The sequence below is a fragment of the Papio anubis genome, chromosome 7 (assembly GCF_008728515.1).
Source record: "Papio anubis isolate 15944 chromosome 7, Panubis1.0, whole genome shotgun sequence".
In the NCBI taxonomy this organism is placed as follows: domain Eukaryota; kingdom Metazoa; phylum Chordata; class Mammalia; order Primates; family Cercopithecidae; genus Papio; species Papio anubis.
The window spans coordinates 47,447,773-47,464,544 of record NC_044982.1 but is presented as its reverse complement, the minus strand read 5'-3'; the positions used below and the strand labels follow the sequence as shown (position 1 = coordinate 47,464,544).

The following is a 16,772-nucleotide window of genomic DNA, read 5'->3' as shown; positions in this document are numbered from 1 at the left end:
TTAAAATCAAAGAATGATTGTGCATCTGCAATGTTATTTAATAGATAAGCAGAGAGGAGCTTTAACCATCCAACTGGTTCAAACAGTAACCACCTCAGTCAATTGAGTTCATACTGACATCTGGAGGCCAAGCCTTGGCACTACATAAGGGCTATTACCCATTTCAGAGCTCATCAGAGTAATTAGTGCCTCTAAACTTCTTTAAGTAAAAATCTGAAATGTCTAAAAACATCAAAAAGTAGTTTAAAAAAGAGGTTTGAACTTTTTACCTTCTACGTATAGCTCTGTTTCTGAAAATTTGAGTCTGCATTTGGGAAAAGAATAACAGCGATAATGAGGAACATCTGAGTGCCCGGTAGATGCCAGGCAGCACAGGAGTGCTCTCATTGCGGCAACCCATTCAATCTTCAGACCACCCTGTGAGATAAGGACTATTATTATCCCCATTCTGCAGTTGAAATCAAGGCTCAGAGGGATTAGTAATTTCTTCGTGTCACTTAACTAGTCTTGGTGCAGCAGAACTTGAACCCATATTCATGTGACCAAATCCCCAGGTCCGGCACTCTTGGAGATGGACCAGTTTACACTGTTACAGAGATTCTTCAACAAGGATTGTGCTAAAAAGCATAGTTATCTTTAAAGTTGCAATTATTGGCCGGGCGCAGTGGCTCATGCCTATAATCTCAGGCAAATTGCTTGAGCCCAGGAGTTCAAGACCAGCCTAGGCAACATGGGAAAACCCTATCTCTACCAAAAAACACAAAAATTAGCTGGGCGTGGTGGTGCATGCCTGTGGTCCCAGTTACTTGGGAGGCTGAGGTAGGGGGATCACTTGAGCCCAGGAGGCAGAGGTTGCAGTGAGCCAAGACCGCACCAGGCACTCCATCCTGGGTGACAGAGTGAGGCCCTGTCTCAAAATACATAAAATAAAGATAAAATAGCAGTTATGTTGCACTGTATTTTTGTCAAAGGACATTCCTGTGAAGAATAAGCATTCTGGATCATTCCTACAAGGAACCAAGGTATATAACTTCCTAAGTCATAAACACTCAAAATAGACCGTCAAAAATGTTACCTAGAAGGAGGCTCAGTGGAGGGAGACAGGAGTGTCTCAGAAACCATCATTTCCCAAAACGAAGTCTAAGGTCTACTTTTTTGATACCTAATCTTTGTACATATTAATGGGGTATGTGTGAGATTTTGTTACACTCCCAGAACGTGTAAGCCAGGTATTTAGGATATCCATTGCCTCTAATGTCTATTTTTGAAGTGCTTTCTTGGGCTAAAGGAGTTGGGACCACCCCTATCCTAGTGGAGACCTGAAGGGCTATTTATACAAGGCCCGTACTCGTGAAAGGGCTCAAATGTAGATCTTCAAATGGGGTATACTGATGACACTGAAAGATGTCGTATAGTTTTAAGCTTATGTTCCATTAACTGTCCACCTCCATTATGTGGAGCAATGACTTTTATGAATGTTGTTATTATCTTTTAAATAACGGAGTTATATTGCACTTTTTTTTCTGTCTAAGTATTAATTTGTTACGTGTATTCATGCTATACTTCAACTATTATAAGTCTATTTTGGCACTCAAAAAAATTTTAGTAAGCTAAGAGCCTCCAAAGATGGAAGGATCCCAGGTCTCTGTAGCCCTTTTAAATGCCCAAGTGGACAGCTCTGTACCTTCCTCAAATGTGCTTGGAACATTTAGCCAAGAAAATGTTAATCTGTGCTTTAAGGACTCTCTTCTCAAACTCAGCCTTCTCTTCTAGGAAGTAGTTCCACTAAATTATCGTCAGGCCTTTGTTGATAAGTCAAACCACTCAAAAGTTATGGGTTACAGATAATATCTAAGAAACTAGAAAAAGATACTTTGCTTTTGGAAGGTGGATGATTAAGTAATGAACTTCACCCAGAGCATTTTGGCTAGTGTAGTTCCTGTACTTGGCTAAAGGGACTTAGCTGACTTCAGTGTTTCTCGATGATTTAATACTCCTAATAATGAGGGCATGCTTACTGTAGAAAGGGAAAAAATGATTTTTTTTATATTAAGGTGGTGACAATAGACATCTCAAAAAAGGGAACATTCATGTATTTTTTAATCAAAATTCACTGTAGGACTGGCAAATGTCAGTAGGCACAATGTTTTGTCTCCTCCTGTTTCTAGCCATATGCCCAGAGATCATAAATGATGAGGGTACTTCTTACACTTCGTCCCTCCAAGTTTTCCGTCATTACAAACTTGTCAACTCAATCTGTTGATGATAGCAGTCTGGCAAGAGCCAGTATCTGTCTACCAGCTTGGGAGAGAAAGGAAGATCTGTTAGGACTAAGATTGCCTGCTTCCATTATTGTACTACAGGCAATTCTGTAAAGCAATTAAAGGTGCTCATTTCGAAGCATTTTTTGTCTCCTCATTGGGGGCAATATCATCAGCCATTGTTGTTATTACTATTTTACATGAGAACCAAGTGTAATAAGGTGGTAGTAAGCTGACAACCTTACGTCACCCTCGACTTCTTGCATTCCTTCACACAAGCCACCCAACCTCTCCCACAAAGTTATATATATAAAATATATTTAATATATATTACATATATGTTATATTATATATTATATATAATGTAATAAATATTATATACACATATAAAATGATTTGAGTTCTTTTATGAAGAATAAAAATGAATGGGTGGCCAACTTAAGTAGATACATAAAAGTTGGCCACCCAGTCTTTTTTATTCTTCATAAAAGCACTTGAATCATTACAAGATCTCCATTCACACTGTCACTGGCATATTAGGGTGCTTATTTTTCACCTAGATAATTGTAATTGTCTTCCTGTCTCCAAAACACAACCCTCAAATGTTCCCTGCACACTACAGTTAGAGTGAACTGGCTACAGGTGACCTCTCTTATGTTAAATAGACGTAAGCTTGAACTATAGTCCTGTTACTAACTAGGCAACTTACTAACCCTCAATTTCCACATCAGTAAAATGAGGATGATAATCATCCTTAGCACATGAAGTATGATTGCAGTGAATAAAAATTTATCAGAATCACAATAGGAAATCACACATTCAAATGAGTAATTGAGGGTCATTTAATAAAGGGACTGTTTACAAACTGGAAAGAGTATAGTCATAAGAGATGGTGAACTACCCCAATGTTGGCAAAATAAAAGTCATTACCACCTTAGGCCTAAAAAGGCAAAGAAGAGAATAGATACTCGAACCCAGAGAAAGTTTAAGTTATAGTTGTAGGAGAGGACACTGACAAATGCTTCAACAGAAGAAAGCAACTGTCCTTTGATGACCCAGCAGAGGTAAAGCTGAGGGATTAAATGATCTAAAATCCCTCCTCCTCTCCATCTAATCTACTTCTAGTAATTCCCATTGGTCAAACTAAGATAGAAGCAAGGCTGTCTATTGATGCAGCCACCAAGTTCAGTGTGTGGGGCTCAGAGCAGAGTGCAGAATGGTGGAGAGTGGAACTGGAAGGCAGACAACCGCTCCCTAGAACACAGTGCATGTAAGGCACTTAATACTACTTCTTCAGGATGCAAAAATTCTTGGCTCTTGCACCAATAACACAGATAAAAGGGATAAAATAAAAACCCTAGTTTTCTGTAGAGCTATTGAGCAGTGGACACAAGGAAGCCATGATGAATGAATTCACAAGAAGAATGAGCCCTTTATAGGTCAGCAGAGCTCGGTGGCAACTCATCCCTGGGACAAACACAGATGTGTCTGGCAGAGGACAGGGCCTGCCAGAGATGAAGAGGCTTCAGGGATGATGAGAAAACAACTGAGCCCTTAACTTCAGCTGAGCTGGTGGGACTAATCTGAGGAGTCTAGCTCCAGGCCACAGTTCTATGTGTGTTCATTCAAGTCTGACCACAGGCAATTACAAGGCTTTGCCTGGCAGGCCTCATAGGGGGAAGCTGCCCTTCCACACCAGTCTTGGTGCACAGCCAGTGCATTGCAGTCTCGGGGCGGGGGCGGTGTTGCAGGAAAGGACTCAGGCGCCCCTGGGCCAACCATGCTCATTTACCTCTCTGCATGTCTAGCCTAGGCGCCTCCATTTGAAGACCTCTTTATGGGGGTCCTCAGCTGAGGCACATTTTGAGCAACTCTGCCAAGACCTCCTCGCTAGGGGGCCTTGACTAAGACATGTTTCTCCACTCTGACTTAGTACTTTTCCACTCCTAGCCCTTACCCACTCTGTCTCCCCACAGCCTCCTGGATCCATATAATGACAGGATCCTTTTGTTCACAGCTTCTTGGCAGTGAGACAATCCCCTTGTCTACACTGCTTTACCTCACCCAGTGCTGTTCTATGGGGGGAAATGAAACATTGAGGAGCCAGCACCTATGCTGTCTCTGGCTTACTCCATCACAGAAAGTGCATAAAAAGTTTATCACTACTTTCAGTTTGTCTTGTTGTCCTGAGTAACCACCTCAACACATGGGAGCTCAACAAAATCAGAATTTGGAAGAGGTACAAACACGAAAATGAAAGTGAGAAAATTACAACAGATGCCTCAGAAATACGAAGGATTATAAGAGACTCTCATGAAAAATTTTATGCCAACAAGTAAGACAACCTAAAGGAAACAGATACATTCCTGGAAAAATACAACCTACCAAGATTGTAAATTTGGTAGATTGTAAAGAATGACCAAGATTTGGCCAGGAAGAAATAGAAATCCTGAACAGACATAACAAACAAAAGATTGAAGAGGTAGTCAAAAACCTTTCAAAAAATAAAAGCCCAGGACCAGATAGCTTCACAGCTAAATTCTACCAAACATCCAAAGAATTAATACCAGTACTCCTAAAACTCTTCCAAACACATCTTATAAGGCCAGTATCACCTTGATACAAAAGCCAGACATTTCAAGAAAAGAAAACAACAGGCTAATTTCTGTAATGAATATTGATGCAAAAATGCTCAATAAAATATTAGCAAACCTTTTCCAACAATACATCAAAAAGACTGTACATCATCATGACCAAGTGGGATGTATCCCTGGCATGCAAGCCTGTTTTAACACATGGAAATCAATCAGTGTAATACATCACATTATCAGAATGTGAGATTAAAACCACGTGATCATCTTAATTGATGCAGAAAAGCATTTGATAGAGTCCGACATCTTTTCTTGATAAAAACTCTCAACAGTTTAGGTATAGAAGGAAAGCTCCTCAATGCAATAAAGGTCATCTATGAAAAACACACAGCTAACATTAATAATCAATGGGGGAAAACTGAAAGCATTTTCAATAAGATCCAGTACAAAGCAAGGATGCTCACTCTTGCCAATTCTATTCAACATAGTTCTGGAAGTACTAGCAAGAACAATCCGAAAAGAAAAAGAAAGAAAATGTATTTAAACTGAAAGAGAAGAAGTCAAATTACTTCTATTTGCAGATGAAATGTTTCTATATGTAAGTAACCTTAATGATTCTTGAACAATCTTAAAGATTCCACCAAATACTGTTTAAACTAATAATTGAATTCAGTAAAGTTGCAGGATACAAAATCAATGTAGAAAATCAGTAGCATTTTTAAATATAATTACCTAACTGAAAAATAAATTTAAAAAAACAAATGCCATTTGCAATTGCATCAAATAATACTTTAGGAGATGAAAAATCTGAAAACTATAAAAAATTGATGAAAGAAATTGAAGACGCAAATAAATGGAAAGATATCCTGTGTTCATAGAATAGAAAAACTAATACTGGGCCAGGTACAGTGGCTCATGCCTGTAATCCCAGCACTTTGGGAGGCCGAGGTGGGTGGATCACCAGGTCAGGATTTCAAGACCAGCCTGGCCTTGATGGTGAAAACCCGTCTCTACTAAAAATACAAAAGTCTAACATCTTTTCTAGGTGTGGTGACAGGTGCCTGTAATCCCAGCCACTTGGGAGGCTGAGGCCGGAGAATCACTTAAACCTGAGTGGCAGAGGTTGCAGTGTGCCGAGATCACAGCCTGGGCAACAGAGTGAGACTCTTTCTCCAAAAAAAAAAAAAGAAAGAAAAATTAATACTGTTAAAATTTCCATACTATTCCAAGCAATATACAGATTAAACACAATTCCTATTAAAATCCTGATCACATTCTTCACGGGAATAGAAAAAACTAATCCTAAAATTAACATGGAAACATGAAAGACTCCAAATAGCTAAAATAATTCTGAAAAGAAAAAATAAATTTCGAGACATCACATTTCCTGATTTAAAACTATAATACAAAGCTATAGTAGTCATAACAGTATAGTACTGAGCTAAAAGCTGTCGCATAGACCAGTAGAACAGAGATCTCAGAAATAAATCTAACCATATATGGTAAACTAATTTTTGAAAAGGGCATCAAGAGGACACAACTGGGAAAGGATAGTCTCTTCAATAAATGGTACTGAGAAAATGGGATTTCCACATGCAGAAAAACAAACACTTCATCCACAAAAATCAACTTAAAATGGATAAAAGACTTAACTGTAAGACCAGAAACTATAAAGCCTCCAGAATAAAACATAGGGGAAAATCTCCTGGACATTGGCAATTCAAGACCAGATGTAAGACCAGAAACTATAAAACCTCCAGAATAAAACATAGGGGAAAATCTCCTGCACACTGGCAATTCAAGCAAGACCAAAGGTACACCAAAGTATTAGTATTATTGGGTAAATTTGTGAGTAATTCTTAGAATGATTTATACCTAAAGGCAAAAATCCAATCACATTTAAATCACCGAAAGTTGAATTTTGCCTCTCATCCCCTTTTCCCCCTCATAAGCTATAACACATTTGTATAAACCCACAAAAAGCCTACTTGTGGAGTCTAATCACTATTATAGATTATTTAAAACTAACTGGAAATTAAGAAGTAGCACTTATAAAATGAATAGCATATTCAATGAGAATATATAATTATAGTTCTAAATTTGTAGTTATAATTCTCATTTTGAATTTTTTATTATGTGATTGGAGTTTTAAAAATCGTTTTTGGCCTTCATTCTACTCTAATAGATAACTTCTAAATTTCTAGTTATACTTTAATCTAAAATTCTGTTGATTCTGGCTGGGCGTGGTGGCTCACACCCGTAATCCCAGCACTGTGGGAGGTAGAGGTGGGCAGATCACTCGAGATCAGGAGTTTGAGACCAGGCTGGCCAAGATGGTGAAATCTGGTCTCTACTAAAAATGCAAAAATTAGCTGAGCGTGTTGGTGGGACCTGTAATTCCAGCTACTTGGGAAGCTGAGGTAGGAGAATTGCTTGAACCCGGGAGGCAGAGGTTGCAGTGAGTTGAGGTGGCACTACTGCACTCCAGTCTGGGCGACAGAGCAAGACTCCCTCTCAAAAACAAACAAACAAACAAACAAAAAAAAAACTGTTGATTCTGTGGCTAGCAATAATACAATTCTATGATTAATAATATCAGTTGACTTACCTAATACATAGTTACCAAACCCAATGATGCTTAAGGTGAATGCAAAATATAATCCTTTCTTATAAGTCCAGCCCACTGTAAGCACAAAAGTTAATGATGGTAGCAGGATGAAAATGAGAAGTCCAGTTACTGAGAAGAAGAGTCTGTAAATTTTTACTTGTCTCTAGAAAAAAGGAAGGGAAGGGAATGAGGGAGAGAAGGAGGAGGGAAAGGAAAGAAAGAAGGGAGGGAAGGAGGGAAATAGATGTTAGTATCAATCTAACTAAACCAACATTTGCCCTTTACAGATCTGTTCCTGATCAAGAGCTTACTTGGTGTCTCCTACCACACTCTGACACGCAGACTTCCCTTGCATATGGGAATATTTCCTTGCTCTACCTGCTGAATTATCTTCTTCCTTGTGAATATTGCTGACCCTTTATTTCACTTCTCCCTCTTCATGTATTTTGTTGCACTTTACATTTAAAACCTGCCCTTCCTTCCCATCCTCCATATGTCTCATGCTGTAGTGTTCTTTTGTTTTGTGACCTGCTCACTCTCACCTCAAGCTCTGGGTCCCACTGGCTGAGTCCAAAAGGGTAGGATGAACAATCGTCATCTGGAAGTTTTGGACATCAATTTATAAACTAACTATATTTTGTTCAGAGACATTTCAAAACCTGAAATCATGAGATAAAATATATTTTCCAATCTAAAAATTGAATATTTCATGTATAATTCTATATCCTATTAACTGATGAAATGCTTTTCATGATGAAATTCAAATTCTTAACAATGCAACATACTATCTCTTCATTCATTCATTCATTTACTCAAAAAGCATTTATTGAGCTTTTCCTATTAGTTCCATGGGAGATACCCAAGATACAAAGAGAAAAACTAGTTTGTCTACAGAGAGATTACAGTTTTATTGGAGGAAAGGAGGAGAGAGAGACAGGTAAACCACTATTAGAAATCACATGTCTTTTAAGCTTTTGTTTGTAGAATATCTTGTATGGGACAGACACTATGCTAAGAGCATTATATACTTCCAAAATGTATTATGATAAAGGGACATCATGTAAATAGTTCCTTGAATTTTAGCGCTTATTGTAATTATTATATTGGATTGTGGAATTTGAAGTACTTTCTAAATTTGGTAGGACATGGAGCTGATATTATGAAATTCTATGTGCTCTGTTGCTGCTCTAAAAGTTTGAAAACGGATACTCATGATCAACTTTAGAGGCATTCCAATCAAGTACTTATTGGAATACCTGTAGCAGGAGACAGCAGAATTAGAAGGTGGAAGAAATAGATAGCTAATTATTAGTATGTATTATGGACCTTTTAAGAAGCTTGGGAATAAGAGGCAATTGATATTGATGCTTTCATTTTCTGTGGGAGGATCAGAAAACCTCAGATTTTCAGAATGGTAAATAAACATTGGCTTCAACTTAAAGTCACCAGCTTCATTAGCTTCTAATAAGAGAGTTAGTCTGTCTTTTGAAGCTTTGAAGCCAGGCATTGACTTCTCCTTTCCTGCTATGAAAGTCCTAGATGACATCTTTCAATGTAAGATTGTTTCACCTGCAATTAAAATCTGTTGTTTTGTGTCACCACCTTCATCAATGATCTTAGCTTGATCTTCTGGATAACTTGCTGCAGCTTCTTGATCAGCACTTACTGCTTCACCTTGCACTTATGTTATAGAGACAGCTTCTTTCCTTAAACCTCATGAAGCATCCTGTACTAGAATCAAACTTTCTCCTGCAACTTCCTTACCTTTCTCAGCCTTCACAGAATTGAAAAGAGTTAGAGCCTTGCTCAGGCTTAAGGGAATGATGTGGCTGGTTGGATCTTCCATCCAGACCACTAAAATTTTCTCCATATCAGCAATAAGGCTGTTTCACTTTCTCATCATTTGTGTATTCAATGGAGTAGCACTTTTCATTTCCTTTAAGAACTTACCCTTTGCATTCATGACTTGGCTGTTTGGTGCAAGAGGCCTAGCTTTCAGCCTGTCTCAGCTTTCAACATGGCTTCCTCACTAAAATCCTTTCTAGCTTTTGACTTAAAGTGAGAGATGTGACACTCTTCCTTTGACTTGGATGCTTAGGGGTCTTTGTGAGGTTATTAATTGGCCTAATTTCAATATTGTTGTGTTTCAAGGAATAGAGAGGTCCGAGGAGAGGGTGAGAGATAGGGAAATGGATGGTCAGTAGAACAGTCAGAACACATACAGCACCATCAAGTAAGGTCATTGTCTTATTTGGTCATGGTTGGTGGCACCCCAAAACCGTTACAACAGTAACATCAAAGATCACTGATCACACATCACCATAATAGATATAACGATAATGAAAAAGTTTGAAATCTTGTGAGAATTAAAATATAACACAGAAACAGTAAGTGAGTACACGCTGTTGGAAAAATGCTGCTAACAGACTTGCTCCGTGGGTTGCCACAAACCTTCAATGTATAAAAAACACAATTATCTGTGAAGTACAATAAAGCAACAACGCAGTAAAGTGAGGTATGCGTGTACTCTCCCTTGAGTTTTCTTTCTCTGGACTTTACTTCCTTAGATTGAGAAAGTAACACCAGCCAGAGTCTGCTTCGACTCAGCATTGCTCTTTCCTGAGAAGGCCTGGGGCAGCTTGCTTAGACTAGGCCTGTCTAGTCTTTTAATATCACTCTTAAGCCAGCGAATATGAGCTCAGAGGGGAAGGAAAAGGAGTGTCCTGCCTCGGTTGGCCACTCACACTGGATTAATGTAAGCACAAGGGATTGTTGCCAAAGTGCAACCTGGTTCACAGGAATACACAGACACAAAGCCTCGTGGTAACAAGCACAAACATTTTGCCTGGCCTTGTCTCCTCTGTGTATCTCCTTGTGGGATACCAGGAATATCAGGAGTGGACTATCTGTCCATGTCATTTCTCTTTATTTCACTTTGTCCCAAATAAACACGTATTTTCCTATAAGGTCTCCAAACAGCCTCTACTAATCATATACTAAAGTACAAGAAATCATATATTAAGAAAGTGAAACAGTCTATAATCTATCACCTTAAATAATTTCTTGCCCTTAGCAGTGTTGACAGAGCATTGTGAGATAACAGAGCTCAGAGCCTAGGACCAGAAGAAGTTAATTCAAGTTGATAACTTTCTCCTAGAAAATCTAGATGTGAGATTTGCCCATACCTCATAGAATGGTTCAGAGAATCAATAAAATGGGTTTGAAACTGCATTTATACTATAATATTCTATAAGTATTCTTTGAAATAATATTCTTATTTTCTGAAGAAGAAAAATAAAGCACTATATATAATATTTTGGTCTGAATACCCTTTTGTTGAGCTAGGAGTTCCAAAAATATAGGGCAAGCATTTTAACATAGTATTTTAACACATACCATTTTAATATAGAATTGCTATTTGTCTAATGAAGTTCCAATGTTTTACATATAAGTCTGTGTCCTGGATACCAGAGAGGTACACATATAGTGGAGTAACAAACAGTACACCAAATATATATTGAGAGGGCCACATATATACCTATATATATATTTTTTATTATGTATTTAGCAAGAATTTATTAGGTGTTGCATACATATTTTAAATATGGTTGTGAACCCAAGTATATATAAGAAAACAAAATTATTTAGTAAACATTAGCTCTTCCCTTCCCATATTCTGAAGGTATTTCCAAAGTCCTGAAAATGGCGCTGACACTGCCTTGCTCACAAAATTCAGGAATATGATAGTTTGAGGAATCCCCAATAAAGTATAGAAAATACAGAGTATCTGTCCAGTAGGAATTCTGGGAGCAATTGACCTGTAATCTGATGGACAGTAGGAGACAAATGCTCAATATGACTACTCTTTGGAACATGCACTTTTGGTGCATTGTTGTTGATAATATTTTGTTATGACAGCCCCAGCAGCATACACAGCATTTAAGATCATATGATCTTAAACATACGATTCAGCCACTTTACACCCAGGAATTTCTCCTAAGGAAATGACCAGAAAAGTGAGAAGGATAGAAGTATATCACTGAAGCATTATTTGTGAGTGAAAAATTGGAACTAATGTAAGTGTCTTAACAGTACAAGGAATTTACTGAGTAAAATGAAATGATAAAATACTTTCCAATCTTTAAGAACTGTAGTGTGAAAGTATATTCAATGATGTGGAAAATTAATAATCATACATTGCTGAATTTTAAAAAGGCTTTTTTTGTGTGTTCAGCTATAACCATTCATAACACCTATTTATGGGAAAAAGAAAAATGAAAAAAATTGCTATTTAGCACATAGTCAAGCTTAAATAATCCTTTCTGTTACTGTTGGGTGAGCCAATCCCGATTACTGCATCTAATTTTAATTTACACATATTGGTATTTGCTGCCTTAGGCACAGCACAAAATTTAACAAAGCCTTGTTTCTCTAAATTGTGAATTTGGGGTTACTTTTGTCTAAACATATTATACACACACATAATGATGACGTAAAGAAATCTATCCTTTCTGTGCTCATGGCCTTTAAGTTCAGTTTTTATTTTCAATGATATAAAAAGGAAAAAAATGCAACGTCACAAAACAGAAAAAGAAAAATGAACGCTATAACCAAAGTCTCACAATTGTTCATGAGGTTTGCACAAAAGTTCCCTTGGCTGCCTGTGGTCATATTTTAGACAGCCTGGCAATGTCAAAGCCATTTCAACAAATGAGAAGCTCATGGCATTTGAAGTCATGTCTAAACTCATCATTTAAATTCACAGTTTGCATTAACTCCCATTTGGTTAAGAGAAAATAATTTGTTATAAGAATAAAAGAAAAATAGGCTTATTGACTGTTTTCGGGACTGCAAAATAAGGGCTATCTCCATTCCTCAGGATAGCTGGTATTTTAATTCTGAGATAAAAATCGCAGAACATCAGAGAGAGTGATCAAACGGTTTCACCTCCCTTAATTCTCTATTAAACAAGACCTTTGACAGCTGCCTGACTGCCTGAAGCTAGGTTCCTTCAACTGCCCTGGCTCACAGCTGGAGTGGCTCACTGGGACAGGGGAGGAGATGACAAAATGCATGCCCACCATTCAGCCAGGCCTCTGTGAGCACCACCAGGCTCTGCACCGAGGGAGACAGGAGTCAGATCCATGTTCCTTTCCTCAGGGCAGAAACCACAGGTCGTGGAGATATCCAGTCCCAAAACTCTGACCTTATGTGGGCCCCTGGAATCCAAGGTTCTCCCAATTCTTTAACCGAAATGTTACAAGCAAATGAGAAAGATTTCTAAACAAATAGGATCATTTTGTTGGGAAGTTTGTAGGCATCACATTCACCTCCATAAGCGAGAACATGCAGCCTATTTTAAGTAGGGAAAATAGATCTGAGCATGCCATACTTGGAAATAGCAGTTATTACTTATTAAACTCCTACGTTGCCAGGAGAAGGAAAATTCCATGGCAGTGCTGGAGGTCTCTGACAGTCTAAACTGGTGTTTTCCAGGAACCTCCTGAGGGTCTTCCACAGCCGCTACCTTAAATTATGCTGACTGTTTTTGTAAACCCTAATGGTTCTCAGTTGACAACAAAATATGCTAGAATTCTCTGAAGTTTAGTAGAAACCTATGGTAACTTGTTGTTTTTGAATCACAAAATTCTCTAGGTAAGTTCTAGCTGAATTCCAGAGAAACTTGTGGACATTACAGTTCTATCAGGAGTCCTGGGGAGTCTGGCTAGTCTGGCTTTGCCACTTACCCCAGTATGTTGGGAAACTAGGTAGAAATAGCACTGCCGAGACCACCTACTAAAGGGAAAAGGTACACAGAATTTGTTATGGAAGAGACAAATGATCAAAAATTCAAAATAAGAGAGAAGCTGCATATACTATTGAGATGCCATCTTAAAAATACAAGCAGGGTCTGGGTTTCCAGGATGAAGGAGTTACGGCTCATGTAGATAAAGTTTCATGTTACTTTAAAAAATTTAAATGATTGGCATCATTTAAAACATTTTTTAAAAAAACTAAACTAAAAATAAGACTTCTCTCCTGGCCCTCAAAAGATTGTTTAGAGATATGCCCTGCTCTGTGATTTTCCTTTCACCTATAACTCTCTTACTCCTTTGCATTCTCTTGCTGTTGTCTTTCTGTCTCCTGCTAGTATCGGGACTTATCTTTTATTTATTCTCATTGGATGAAAGAAAAACTGGTGCTATTATTTATATACATTTAGGAAAATACATAGGAGGCCAATCTATACAATCTTTTATCTATAGCACTCTTTCAACACAGACAGCAAATTTAAAACTCCAAAACAAAGCCCCTTCATCTCTTACCTGTAAAGATTTCAACTTCTTCTGTAGTTATGTCGGCATAGTTTGCCATTAAAGCTGCTTTGGCTTCTCAAATGGAATTTTTCAGCACTTCATGAATGTCTGTCTTCAAAATTTGAAATATTTTTGCCCCCATCAAGTAATAGCTCACAAAAGCCATCATCAGGATGCATTCAGAGGCTTAAGAAACAAGTAATTCTATTAGAAAATGAAATAGTGATGGAATGAGAGGCACAGGAAGCTAAATTGCTTTAATTTAAAATGTCTCCACCCCCAAAACAAACCAAACAGTAAACAACAAAAATAGTCTTCTGCCCATCAAGAAAACAGCAGTCTTGTGATTCAACAAATACATACCAAAAAAAAATCCCAAAATATTCATGACGAAATAAAATTTGAACTTCAATTATATTCTGACATGAAATAGCCTGGAATGTGAAAATGCAGGGGGGAGAATCGGTTTCTGGGGAATGTTGTTAACAGTTAACTTATACGTAGAGGAGGAATGTGGTCAAGTACCACTGTTTATACTGGCCTTTTAGAAGCAAGTGAGTCCAAGACAGCTCATTCCTGGGGAAATGTTTACGGTAGATATAAAATGTGTATTATTAATCAGTTTGCCCAATCAAGATGAATTTGGAGAGATTATCTATCCTGAAGTCTCTTTTTCCAGTTCTCACTTCCCATTCCTCTCTGTGCTGCTCAGCATGAGCAAATAAAAACTTTTTACTTGGTAAAAAGGTAACCATTATCTTGATGAGACCTGGCTGGAATATTAAGACAAAGAAGCCAAATAACTGTCTTGATTTTCAAGGCTACAGTAACCAAAACAACATAGTACTGGTACAAAAACAGGCACATAGACCAATGTAACAGAGAACTCAGAAATAAAACCGCACATCTCCAACCATGTGATCTTTGACAAACCTTACAAAAACACTGGGGAAAGGATACCCTATTTAATAAATGGTGCTGGGAGAACTGGCTAGCCATATGTAGAAAATTGAAACTGAACCCCTTCCTTACACCTTATACAAAAATTTACTCAAGATAGATTAAAGACTTAAATATAAAACCCCAAAATATAAAAACCCTAGAAGAAAATCTAGGTAATACCATTCAGGACATAGGTATGGGCAATGATTTTATTATGAAATCACCAAAAACAATTGCAACAAGAGCAAAAATTGACAAATGGGATCTAATTAAACTAAAGAGCTTCTACACAGCAAAAGAAACTATCCTCAGAGTGAACAATCTACAGAATGGGAAAAAAATTTTTGCAATCCATCTGACAAAGGTCTAGTATCCAGAATCTACAAGGAGCTTAAGCAAATTTACAAGAAATAAACAACCCCATTAAAAAGTGGGCAGAGGACATGAACAGACACTTCTCAAACGAAGACATTTATGTGGCCAACAAACATACATACAAAAAAAGCTCAACATCACATGAGATACCATCTCATGTCAGTCAGAATGGCAGTTATTAAAAAGTAAAGAAACAACAGATTTTGGTGAGGTTGTGGAGAAATAGGAACACTTTTACACTGTTGGTGTGGGTGTAAATTAGTTCATCCATTGTAGAAGACACTGTGGTAATGCCTCAAAGATTTAGAACTGGGAATACCATTTGACCCAGCAATCCCATCACGGGGTATATACCCAAAGGAATAGAAATAATTCTATTATAAAGATACATGCACGCATATGTTCACTGCAGCTCTATTCACAATAGCAAAGACATGGAATCAACTCAAATGCCCATCAATGATAGACTGGATAAAGAAAATGTGGTATATATACACCATGGAATACTATGCAGCCATAAAACGGAATGAGAGCATGTCCTTTGCAAAGACATGGATGAAGCTGGAAGCCATTACTCTCAAACTAATGCAGGAACAGAAAACCAAACACCACATGTTCTCTCTCACTTATAAGTGGCAGCTGAACAATGAGAACACATGGACACAGGAGGGGAACAACACACATGGGGCCTCTCAGGGGAGGGTGGGGTGAGGGGAGAGCATCAGGAAAAAAGCTTAGTACCTAGGTGACAGGTTGATAGGTGCAGCAAACCACCATGGCACACATTTACCTATGTAACAAACCTGCATATCCTGCACCTGTACCCTGGACCTTAAAATAAAAATTGTCTCTTTTTTCCAGACAAATTCTATGGAGATATCCTTGATTTTTATATAGCTGTCCCGTCGGATCAAACCTACCTGCCTACCAACCTCTTCCATCAGAAACGAAATTAGCTCTCAAGAGTACCAGCCGTCAGCACTATGGGAAAATTTGATTGTTGTGTGACTTATGACTAAAAATAATTCTTACACTTTGGAAATGCCAAAATAATCTCAATTCAAAACTCTTCCTCAAATAGGTATATATATATATATAAAAGTCAATATGCCAATTAAAGCAAATACTTTAAAATACACCAATATATAGATGGATTACATACATAAATTTCTATGTGTGTTTTCTTCAAAGACAAAATAAATTTAATCTCCCTATACATAGATAATTCAACTTCTTAAAACAATAAAAGTGAGCATCTTAATTTTCTTCCAGATTTGTAGAATAATTATATTATTTGCTAGTCTATGCTTAAACTAAAGAATAATATTAGTTTCCAAAAGCAAAGGGACCTAAGTTAAGTATTAATAGAACATGAGGTTCATTTTTATTTTTATTGTACTCTATGGCTAAGGAAAATGATTTTAAAAAGTCTAAGATTCACCAAAAGCATATGAAAAAATAAAATGTATCAGTGATTTGTCAAGAAGCATTTCTTTATATTATTAGGAGTGAAAAAAGCCCCAGAAAAGTCCTCACCCAAGAATAGACCAGAGCTTATTGAGGTAGGCTTTCACCCAGATAGAAGGACATCTTAAAGCAGTCCCACCTCTAACTGGAAATTTTCCTGTATCTTCCTTCTCCTCCATGGTACATTTAGGCAATAGCCTATCAGCATCTG

General features: G+C 37.6%; 2 long non-coding RNA genes across 6 annotated transcripts in view; one reads left to right on the top strand and one right to left on the bottom strand.

Annotated features, from left to right (window-relative positions):
• Positions 1 to 7,950, top strand: part of LOC108586885 — a 26,738-nt gene extending 18,788 nt beyond the window's left edge. For both annotated transcript variants that reach the window (XR_002523379.2, XR_002523378.2), the window contains exon 3: positions 7,748 to 7,950. This is a non-coding gene — a long non-coding RNA (uncharacterized LOC108586885). The remainder of the gene's footprint in view (positions 1 to 7,747) is intronic.
• Positions 1 to 16,772, bottom strand: part of LOC108586884 — a 26,473-nt gene extending 9,701 nt beyond the window's left edge. For 3 of the 4 annotated variants that reach the window (XR_004184893.1, XR_001904835.3, XR_004184891.1), the window contains exons 1-3: positions 16,701 to 16,772; positions 13,787 to 13,981; positions 7,461 to 7,623 (exon numbers count right to left, since the gene is read on the bottom strand). This is a non-coding gene — a long non-coding RNA (uncharacterized LOC108586884). The remainder of the gene's footprint in view (positions 1 to 7,460; positions 7,624 to 13,786; positions 13,982 to 16,700) is intronic. The other variant, XR_004184892.1, reaches the window with a different exon arrangement.